The following is a 10,906-nucleotide window of genomic DNA, read 5'->3' as shown; positions in this document are numbered from 1 at the left end:
CCGTCGGTCTGCCTCTCGAGCCTCCTTAATGGCCTGGGAGCAGGCCTCCCGTGAAGCTGCCAGCGACGCTTCAACCTTCGCGTTTTCGAGATCACGTTGGTGACGCGCGAGGGCGATGGCTACCTTTATTTTGCGCCTCTCCTCAGCAAGGCGCAAGCCTTCGGCCTCGAGGCGCGCATCCTCATCAGCAAGCTCTGCCCCGATCCGGCTCACCGCATCCGCCGCCCTTCGGAGGAACTCTCCACGAAGGGCGCGTCGCTCCCGGACGCGCCTGTGCACGTCATCTGCGTCACCCTCTTCCACCGGAGCATGCGGAGGGCCCCGAGGCGGCAAGCCCCCTCCCGGCACGGAGCTGGGGGCTGGCGCCCTAGCCATCGCCGAACGGACCTCTCCGGGAATCCGGCCTGGCATCGGTCCACCCACGGAGGAGGAGCCAAAGACAGACTTCAGCAATTCACCATCTATTATCAAAGGAGGAACGCAGGGCAAGCCAGATGTGCCCCAGAAGGACTCATGAAGAAAGTACAGCGGGCGCGCAGGCTCGAGGTGCCCCATGGAACGGGCCACTCCACCGACTGGTCTGGCAGTAGGGGTACCGCTTGAGCTCGGCGAGCCTAGGGCCAGCGGAGAAGGCGAAGCTTGGGGGATGGCTCCCGGGCTGGCTCTGCGGGTTCCACAGGGCAGGGCCTGAAAGGGCGACAATCAGTCGCAGGGTTAGCAAAGTAAACGAGCAAGGAAAGAAGAAGACTTACTCGTCCATGGGAAAGTACTTCCTGCACTTCAACAAGCGGCAAGGGCGGTCGTTGCCACCCAAGGCCTCCTTCCTCTTGCGGAGGGCCTCGAAGTCTACGCGGAACCGACCTAAGCGCCCGGCGCAGGGGTCGGCCCCTGGTGCGAAAGAAGCGTCAAGATGATCGGCGCTGGAGGAGTCAGCCTCGGGGGCGCCGTCAGGCGTTGCCTCGCAAGGAACGGCTGGGGGCTCGGGAGCCCCGGCCTCAGGAACCATAGGCCGCAACTCCGCACCCGCCGCCGCTCCACAGCAGGCCTCGGGAGACGCCACCTTCGAGGCTTCTCGTGGCATCGGTACCTCGACATCGGGCGCCTCAACTCTCGCCGGTTCTCATCTCCCCGCCCTGTCGCCCAAGGAAGGACCGCTGTGGGCGGCAGGAGAAGCAACCACGGCGGCTGGGTTCTCGCGGGGCCCCGTGAAGCCAGCCGGGCGCAGTCCCCACTCGTCGAAGCCGGGCATCTGCCTCACAAAATCGGCCCTGCCGGAGCAAAGATACAAGAGGACACCATTACTCCGAAGGTTGCCTAGGGAAGGATCGCCAGTCAAGACCCTGAGCACTGTCCGCAGCACTTCAGGCGCCAAGTCCTCCTCCTGAAGCCGCATGCGGTCTCTATGCCCCGCAAAGTCCCACATCCGGCGAGAGTGGCGCTGAAGAGGAGCAATGCAACATTGGAGGAACTCCTTCACCACCTTGGGCGCTGTCACATTGAGCGCCCTCAAACTCTGGAAGCGGCGCCAGACGAAGGCGAGCCGGGGGCTCGCGAGCACCTCATGGTCCCAACCCGCGTGAGGAACAGCAGGCGAGGTCGGGTGCGAGAGCAGAGGGTTGGGCACTCCAACGTCCACGTACAGCCACTGCTCTCTGAACCCGTCCTCAAAAGGAGGAAGGCCGAAGTCGATCCCTGAAGCGGCCATCTCTGGCATGGCTAGGAAGCTCACGCACCCTGAGCACTGAGTGGGGTCGCTCAGGCGCAAGGAAAAGAAGTGGCGCAGCAGGGCAACGGAGGGAGGAATGCCTATCATCGCCTCGCAAACAAAAGCAAGGACAGCCAGAAGGGTAATGGACTCCGGCCCGAGGTGCATCATGCGGATCTGATAATGGGAGAGCACCGTGTTGAAGAAGGTGGAAAAGGGGGGAACCAGACCCGCCCATAGGGCATCGGCAAAGAATCGGACCTCCGTGACGATCCTATCAAGGGAGGCATGGGACACAGGCCAGGCCGTGGTCCTGCCGCACTCGTTGAAGATAGTTGCAAGGGTGGAGCGGACCTTGTCCAAAGCTTCTGGATTGAGTATGATCGACTGGGCGGCAGTGAGGGTCGCCGCTGGAGGTGTGCGGGGCGAAGGCGTGGGCTTCTTTCCCCTTACTTTCTTCGTCGGTGCCATAGCGGTGAAGAGGAGGAAGAAATCGTGCCAGATTGGCGGCGAAGGCTGGAGCTCAAAGAAGAAGGAAAGGTAGGAGGCGGGCGAGCAGCGGAAAGGAGGAACAACTGTGTGCAACTACGGGTCCGCTTAGCCGGGTGCGTAACAAGGCGTCGTGGGGAAGCGCATACGCCCACGTCCAATCAATCACCATGCGGCGCCCAAGGCCACAGGCTGTTGGTGCCCGCGGTGCTTCGTGCTTGCCCCTTCGCTTTCCTGCTAGGCCAAGACCGGGCGCGCCTTGGGCCCGGGGGCTACTGTCGGTGTTCTGGGAATGGGGGTCCCCAGACTTGCCTGCCTGCGGCGTGGCTCAAGTGGGGGCCCAGCGCAGCCCATCTTCATCAGCTCAAGCTCAAGACCCTCGCGAGGGGCCAATCCTCGCGGGGCGGACGACAGAGAGCTTCCTCTGAGGTAGCCTCATCAGGCAGGCTCACGAGGAGGCGGAGAGATCAAGTCAGGGGTACCTCGCGAGGAACCCGTGACCAAGCCATGATGATCGAGACCAGGCGGGCGCCGGCCTGTGCAGTGTCCTTGTTTCCCCTTTGGTGCAAAGGGGGCAAGCACAGGCCAAGGCATCGGGCAAAGGTTACCATTCTGGTGCAACGAGACCAAGACCAGCAGAGCGGCAGGACGGAGGTCACTGTGGAGCCCAAGACGGCGTCATCACCAGTACTTTTGGCAGCCGAAGACCACCTTTGGTCAGGATAACTTGTACTAGATGTTCCCCTTCAAAATGGCCAATTGTTGGCGCCCTTCCCGCTCATTATTTGGGGAGAGGCCCATGGCCTCTATAAGTAGAACTAGCCACACAGAGTAGAGGGACATCCAGAAATCTGGTAGAGCCCTAGCAGAGAGAGAGAGAGAGGCGACTGAACTCACCCTAGCAGTTCATCGCACCAGCTCAAGAACACCTCTCGCAAGGCTGTTCTTCCCTTGTACTGTTCATCCACCACACCACACACTAGAGTAGGGTATTACACCACAACAGTGGCCCGAACCAGTATAAACCTCGTGTCCCTTGTGTTGTTCGTTGTTTCCAGCTTAGATCACACGAGGAGATTGGGCGTAGATCGGTAGGGAAGAGATCTCCGCGCGCACCCCAGTGTTCGAACCTCAAGGGTCTGCCGGAACCCGAAATCCGACAGGAACCAAGGGCCGTCCTTTTACGCCAATCTTCTCCTCAGCCTTACCAACCCCGAGTTCCAGCACCCAAGGATCGACTCCATTGCTTTCAGCCTCCCCATCATGTCTGGATCCAGCTCCCAAGGCCGATGGGTGGCTACCTCCGTTATAGAGGAGGATATCGCAAAGCTTCGGGCAGCCAGATATCTGACCGCAGAGATCCACCACCAGCTTCCTGCTCAAGGACAAGTTATTCCGACCCCCAGATCCCGCGAGAGGGTTGTGTTCATCCCCCACTTCCTACGGGGGTTAGGGTTTGCTCTTCACGCCTTCGTCTGGGGGCTAATGTTTTATTACGGACTGGATTTTCACGACCTTCCCCCGGACTCGATTCTCCATGTCTCGGTGTTTATCGTTATATGCGAGGCCTTCCTTTGAACCCCCCACACTTCGGCTTATGGCTCAAGACCTTTAGTGTAAAACCGAAGATAGTCGACGGCGAACAGGTGGAGTGCGGCGGTGCTATGATCAGCCAACTTGCCAACACTCCCTGGCCAAAAGGTTCTTTTACTGAGACTTCCAACTACTGGCAGCAGGAGTGGATTTACATTACAGAGCCCCGCAGTACTAAGTGGGTTGCTACACCCACTTTCCGTCCTGGCCCACCGTCACAGCTTGCATCATGGGTCAACAAGGGACTGGACTGGGGATTGATTGATGAAGTGCATACTTTACAGAGCCACATCCGAACCCTCCTCGAGAGAGGCATCGATCTTGTCGGCGTGATCCAAGTGATGTTAGTCTGCCGAATCCTGCCCTGCCAGAGCAGGTCTCGCCGCATGTGGGAGTTCAATCCAGAAGGTCCACGAACCCTCCAACACCTTTTCGGCACCACACACGAAGGGATGTGGAAGTTATTTTTGGGAAGTGGAAACATTGGCCGGACACTGCCGAGGACGCCGGACTTAACTGCAATCGTCTGGATACTCCGATAAGCACTTGGCTTTCAAATACTTTTGTAATCATGCATACTGCAATATGGTGCTGAGCAAACTATTTTCTTCCAGGGCTGGATAAAGAAAGCGGAACTGATTATGTGTTCGCCTCCTCTGCCCGAGGGCCCAGCGAATCATGTTCTAACACGGATGCTAGCTCCGGCACCATACCCTATGCCTATGAAGGAGGGCGAGGCGGAGAGTGAGAAGACCGAAGACGGCCCCAATTCCCAAGGATTATCGGACCTTGTGTCCGGAGACATCAAAATCGCCTTATCCGAAGACAAAAGAGAAGGGGGCGCCGTCTCCTTCCCTCCTAGGGGGAAGAGGGCTACCTCTGAAGACTGGGAGGAGCAAGCTCCTAAGCGAGGTAAAATGCTTCTGGAGGGCGGCTCGGACCTGGAGGGCGTCAAAGCGCAGTCCCGTGACGAGGACAAGTCTCCGGCCAAATCGTAAGTGAACAAGGCTGCTTTAAACATATCCCATTCTTTTTTCTTGTGATGTTTGGAATATATATATATATATATATATTTGTTTGCAGCTCAGCGCATAGTCCCCTTCCACAATCCTCTTCCTCGGGGGACCTTCTCCAGGAGATGATGGAAAGCGAGACGCCCCCACCAAACTCTCCGTCTAATAGGGCAGACGACTTTGAAGTATCGTCGTGGAGGGTATCCGCCGACCAACAAGTGGTGCAAGGGATGATGGAGATGTTACACGAAGGTGAAACTTCAGTGACCCAGGGCCCGGGGGACAACAATGAAGACCCCGAACAATCCGGGATGCAGTCGAATACAAATAAACGAATCCCTTCGAAGGGTGAGAGGCTTCGAGGTTTGTAATATAACATGTGCAATTGTGTTTTATTTAGAAAATACACCTGTGTATAGACAGTAGCCCCTGAGACTCAAGTTGGCTTCCCATGGGAGGCGAACGGAGGATCAAGAAGAAATTTTGGAGGACTAATCTGATTAACTTTGAACGCAGGCTGCTTCCCCCTGGCTACTTCCCAGACTGTGGATATTGTCGAACTGCAACGGAAGCTTGATGTGGCCGGGGATGAAATTACGTTGATCAATATGCGGCTTGACAAGTGGCAAGGTATCTATTCGGAGCAGTCTCTGTATGTACATTTTTGTGATATAAGCATGACACTGAAAGCTGTAGCTGACTGCGGATGGTGCTGCCGCCGTTGAAATTCTTCGGGCGGAGCTAACCCGGGCCAAGGAGCAGGCCCGGTGTAGTAATGCGGCTGCCGAGAAGGCATCGACTGAGTTAGAGGCCGAACGGGCTGCTCGGCGTCAAGACGAGGAGAAGATATCCATGATGGTGCTCGAGCTAAAAAGTGCTACCAGCCGCTGTGAGCTTCTTGAGAAGGAGAAAGAAGCCAAAATGGCTGAAATTGAAAAGGCCTTACGAGAAGTAAGGGAAGCGCGGTCTGAATCCAGAGCGGCCCGTGAGGAGATCCGACAAGCTGGGGAGATTGCGGTTGATAAGCCATTTTTGCTATAGGCTAAGTTCGGCGATCCAAACTATGCTCATCTTAACCAATTCTGGAGTTCTCCGAATGAGTTTTCAGACTTGCCGAAGAGTTCTTCCGATGCGTGCAGTATTATCAGGCGCGAGAGTGGTACGCAATGGAGAAGCTTTTCTGGTCACAATTCGGCGCCTCGAAGTGCCCCTATTGCTGAATGAGCAGATGTCCCAGTGGGCCGAGGTTCATAGGATATCCGGTGCTGCTATGAAGAACGTCATAATCCAGTTATGGTCAACTGAGCCTGTTCTGAACAGTTACTTTGGCTTGGTGCAGCGACTTGTTGACGCAGTGCCACGTATCGACGCTGTGAAGCGATCGGTGTGCATCGAAGGTGCGCGGATGGCTTTTGCCCGGGTCAAGACATTCTGGGGGAATATGAAGGTCGTCGACGTTGCGGTGAAGAGTCCGCCCAAGGGCAGGGACCGCCACGAACCAGAGCATTATTTTGAAGACGTCCTACTAGCCGCCCGCTTGATAGAGGGTCAATGCTCGAAAGACATAATGTTCGAGTGAGGTGTATAAGAATTGCACAAGACAATTTTACAGTGAATCTATTTGTATATTTTGCTTAGAAGCTTGTATTCCTCCTGTGAGGCCGTTTTGATATAATCTGAAAGATTTCCAATCGTCGGCTTCAGCCCCCTTGTAGGAAGTACATGGGTGTTCGAAAAAGCATCTTATCACTCTTGACCCAACGTCTTGGTCCATGAAGGAGGTGTCAATGCGGTGAACCAGGCAACCAGACTATAGGGCGTTAACACTTTCACTTAGCCATAGGAGTTTTATGGTGGGTCTACGACATATCCCCTAGTATGTATGTGGCTTATTCATATGATGCGTTACATAATTGACCGGAAAAGAGGTCCTTCGTGTGACACGGAGGAATCGCTAGAGACTCCGATAAGTCATCGAGTGGTTGACCAGCTCTCGCCGCATCATGACAGTCAGTTTTCGGCTTTCTCTACTGAGGTGCGTCACCAGGTAAACCGGTAGCACGATCGCAGTAGTTCTCCCTTTACTACCCTAGCCGATAGAGCGGAACATAGGATAGTAAACACAGGAGCCGGGCAACCCAACTATTGACCCAAGACATGATTCGGAGCTGATGCATATAAGGCCAAACTCGCGACGCCGAAGTATGCTGTGAAAGCTGTTTGGACTTTGTTGGCAACTCATTTGTTCCCATGCCGAGCCCCTGGCAGGTAAGCCGGGGTACACTACTGGAATCAGCTAATTTGCCATCTGCCAGCTCTTTGCCGTCCGCTAGCTGACGGCAAAGAAGCTCTTTGCCATCAGCTACCAAAAAGCAGACGGCAAAGATCTGGCGGACGGCAAAGAAGCTCTTTGCCGTCCGCCGTTCATGCCTTTGCCGTCTGCCGTGGCGGACGGCAAAGTAGCTGATTCCTGTAGTGGTATATTTGTGAAACAACCATGAGAGGCGTATTCATTTGCGGAAAGACGCGGGTAATTAATTCAGATAGTGTGAACCTGGACCTGAGCGATATGCCAATGAGTAATTGATATATATATATATATATATATGCCACGACCTCGGTCATTTGATATGCTCTGGGTCGAAGGCATAGGAAAAATGCATGTTACAGGCTCTAAAAAAAGAGAGTGCGGTCAACAAAAGTTTATTTTGGACCTCCTGTCGCACGTCTGTGCCGCCTGTCTTGAGCGAGGGGAATCCTTGAAGGAAGTAGCCTCGTGGGTGAGTGTATGGATCCGAACTACGATGGAGTTGGTCTTAGGTTTTTCTCGTTTGCGCTGCCTGCTTTGAAGAAGTATTGAAGAATGCAAAAAGAAGGAAAGTATAAAAAATGTTACCGAAATCTTTGCAGACTTATCCGTATTGTGCTTCCGCCGATGCCCATGGTATTTTAAGTGCGTAGTTATGTATGCGTGGCATAGCTTTATCATGTATATGAGATGGGTCGCGGAAGCCGAACTGCTATTTTTGTTCCGGATTTGATCGACCTTCAAGGGGAAATTGCTTCTGGCCCTCTGCATTTAGCTGGTGAACCATTCTGTTGTCCCTATTGCCGGGCGGCCCCCTGAGAGAGTCCTGGATTAGGGGGTCTCCGGACAGCCGGATTATATCCTTTGGCCGGACTGTTAGACTATGAAGATACAAGATTGAAGACTTCGTCTCGTGTCCGGATAGGACTCTACTTGGCGTGGAAGGCAAGCTAGGCAATACGGATATGGATATCTCCTCCTTTGTAACCGACCTTGTGTAACCCTAACCCTCCCCGGTGTCTATATCAACCAGAGGGTTTTAGTCCGTAGGACAACATACAATCATACCATAGGCTAGCTTCTAGGGTTTAGCCTCTCTGATCTCGTGGTAGATCTACTCTTGTACTACCCATAGCATCAATATTAATCAAGCAGGACGTAGAGTTTTACCTCCATCAAGAGGGCCCGAACCTGGGTAAAACATTGTGTCCCCTGCCTCCTGTTACCATCCGGCCTAGACGCACAGTTCGGGACCCCCTACCCGAGATCCGCCGGTTTTGACACCAACATTGGTGCTTTCATTGAGAGTTCCTCTGTGTCGTCACCTTTAGGCCCAATGGCACCTCCGATCATCAACAACGATGCGGTCCAGGGTGAGACCTTTCTCCTCGGACAAATCTTCGTGTTCGGCGGCTTTGCGCTGTAGGCTAATTCGCTTGGCCATCTGGAGCAGATTGAAAGCTACGCCCCTGGCCATCAGGTCAGATTTGGAAGTTTGAACTACACGGCCGACATCTGCGGAGACTTGATCTTCGACGGATTCGAGCCACAGCCGGGCGCGCTGCACTGTCACGATGGGTATGACCTAGCTCTGCCGCCAAACAGTACCCCAGAGGCTGCGCCCGCATCAGCTCCGACCCTTAGCTCGGAGCCAACTGCGCCAATCGAGGATGGGTGGATAGACACCGCCTCAGGGGCTGCAGTCTCAACGGCGATCGAGCCGAACACCAGCCTAATCCTCTGCGAAGCCCGTGACTCCAAGGTGCCGGACTCCTTTCCGGACTCCGAACCGTTCGCGCCCCTACCAATCGAATCCGATTGGGCGCCGATCATGGAATTCACCACCGCGGATATCTTGCGGCACTCGCCCTTCGGCGACATTATGAATTCATTAAAGTCTCTCTCTTTGTCAGGAGAGCCCTGGCCGGACTATGGCCAACAGGATTGGGATGCGGACGACGAGGAAATTTGACGCCCACCCACCACCCACTTCGTAGCCACTGTCGATGATTTAACCGACATGCTCGACTTCGACTCCGAAGACATCGACGGTATGGACGACGATGTAGGAGACGAACATGAACCAGCGCCTATAGGGCACTAGAAAGCCACCTCGTCATATGACATATACATGGTGGATACACCCAAAGAAGGCAATGGCGACGAGATAATGGAGGATGACCCCTCCAAGAAGCAACCCAAGCGCCGACGTCAGGGGCGCCGCTCTAAGTCCTGCCAAAGCAAAAGTGGTGATACCGGCATAGGAGATAATAACACTCCGGATAGTGCCGAAGACAACAACAATCCCCTCCAGCAAGATTTAGAACAGGAGGATGGAGGAGCCAGCCCTCCTGAGAGAGCGGCAGACGGAGAGGACGAGGATGACAATTACATGCCCCCCTCCGAAGACGAGGCAAGCCTCGGTGACGATGAATTCGCCGTACCAGAGGATCCCGTCGAACAAGAGCGCTTCAAGCGCGGCTTATGGCCACGGAAAATAGCCTGAAGAAAAAGCAGCAGCAGCTTCAAGATGATCAAGATCTGCTAGCTGACAGATGGACTGAAGTCCTCGCGGCCGAGGAATATAAACTCGAGCGCCCCTCCAAGAATTACCCAAAGTGCAGGTTACTACCCCGACTGGAGGAAGAAGCGTATGATACGGCTGATCGGCCACCTCGTGGCCGTGATAGAGAGGCATTCCAGCCAAAAACTCAGCCTCCACCCCGACGCCATTCAAATAAAAAGGCATGGGGAGATACACCAGACCTGTGAGACATATTGGAGGATAAAGCAAAGCATGCAAGATCAATCTACGAATCACAAGGGCGCACAACTCTGTGAGACGATAAACGTCACGCCGGATACAGTAAAAGCAAATCCGGTCGGGCCGAACACAGCGGGCAAGACCCATTCGAGCTGCGTCGCGATATAGCCCAATACAGAGGCGCCGCACACCCCTTATGCTTCACACATGAAGTAATGGATCATCAATTCCCAGAAGGTTTCAAACTTGTAAATATTGAATCATACGACGGCACAAAAGATCCCGCAGTATGGATCGAGGATTTCCTCCTCCACATCCACATGGCCCGCGGTGATGACTTACACGCCATCAAATACCTCCCACTAAAGCTCAAAGGACCAGCGCGGCATTGGCTTAACAGCTTGCCAGCGGACTCCATTAGCTGTTGGGAAGATCTGGAAGCTGCATTCCTCGACAACTTTCAGGGCACTTATGTGCGACCTCCAGACGCCGATGACTTGAGCCACATAATTCAGCAGCCAGAAGAGTCGGCCAGGCAATTTTGGACTCGGTTCCTTACAAAGAAAAATCAAATCATCGACTGTCCGGATGCAGAGGCCTTAGCGGCTTTCCAACACAACATCCGAGACGAGTGGCTAGCCCGGCACCTTGGTCAGGAAAAGCCGAAATCTATGGCACGATGCTCATGACCCGCTTTTGTGCGAGAGAAGACAACTGCTTGGCTCATAGTAATAACATATCAAAGAACCATGGTACCTCCGATACCAAGGATGGCAATAGCAGGTCACGTCGCAACAAACATAAGCGCCACGTTAACAGCAAAAATACCGAGGATACAGCAGTCAATGCCGTATTCAAAGGCTCTAAAGCCGGTCAATGGAAAAAGCCATTCAAACAAAGTACGCCAGGTCCGTCCAGCTTGGACCGTATACTCGATCGCTTGTGTCAAATACACGGCACCCCAGACAAGCCAGCCAATCACACCAACAGGGATTGTTGGGTGTTCAAGCAGGCCGGCAAGTTAATTGCCGAAA

Source organism: Triticum urartu, chromosome 5A (genome assembly GCF_056163025.1).
Source record: "Triticum urartu cultivar PI428250 chromosome 5A, HENAU_Tu73, whole genome shotgun sequence".
Classification (NCBI taxonomy): domain Eukaryota; kingdom Viridiplantae; phylum Streptophyta; class Magnoliopsida; order Poales; family Poaceae; genus Triticum; species Triticum urartu.
Note: the sequence above shows the minus strand (reverse complement) of the source record.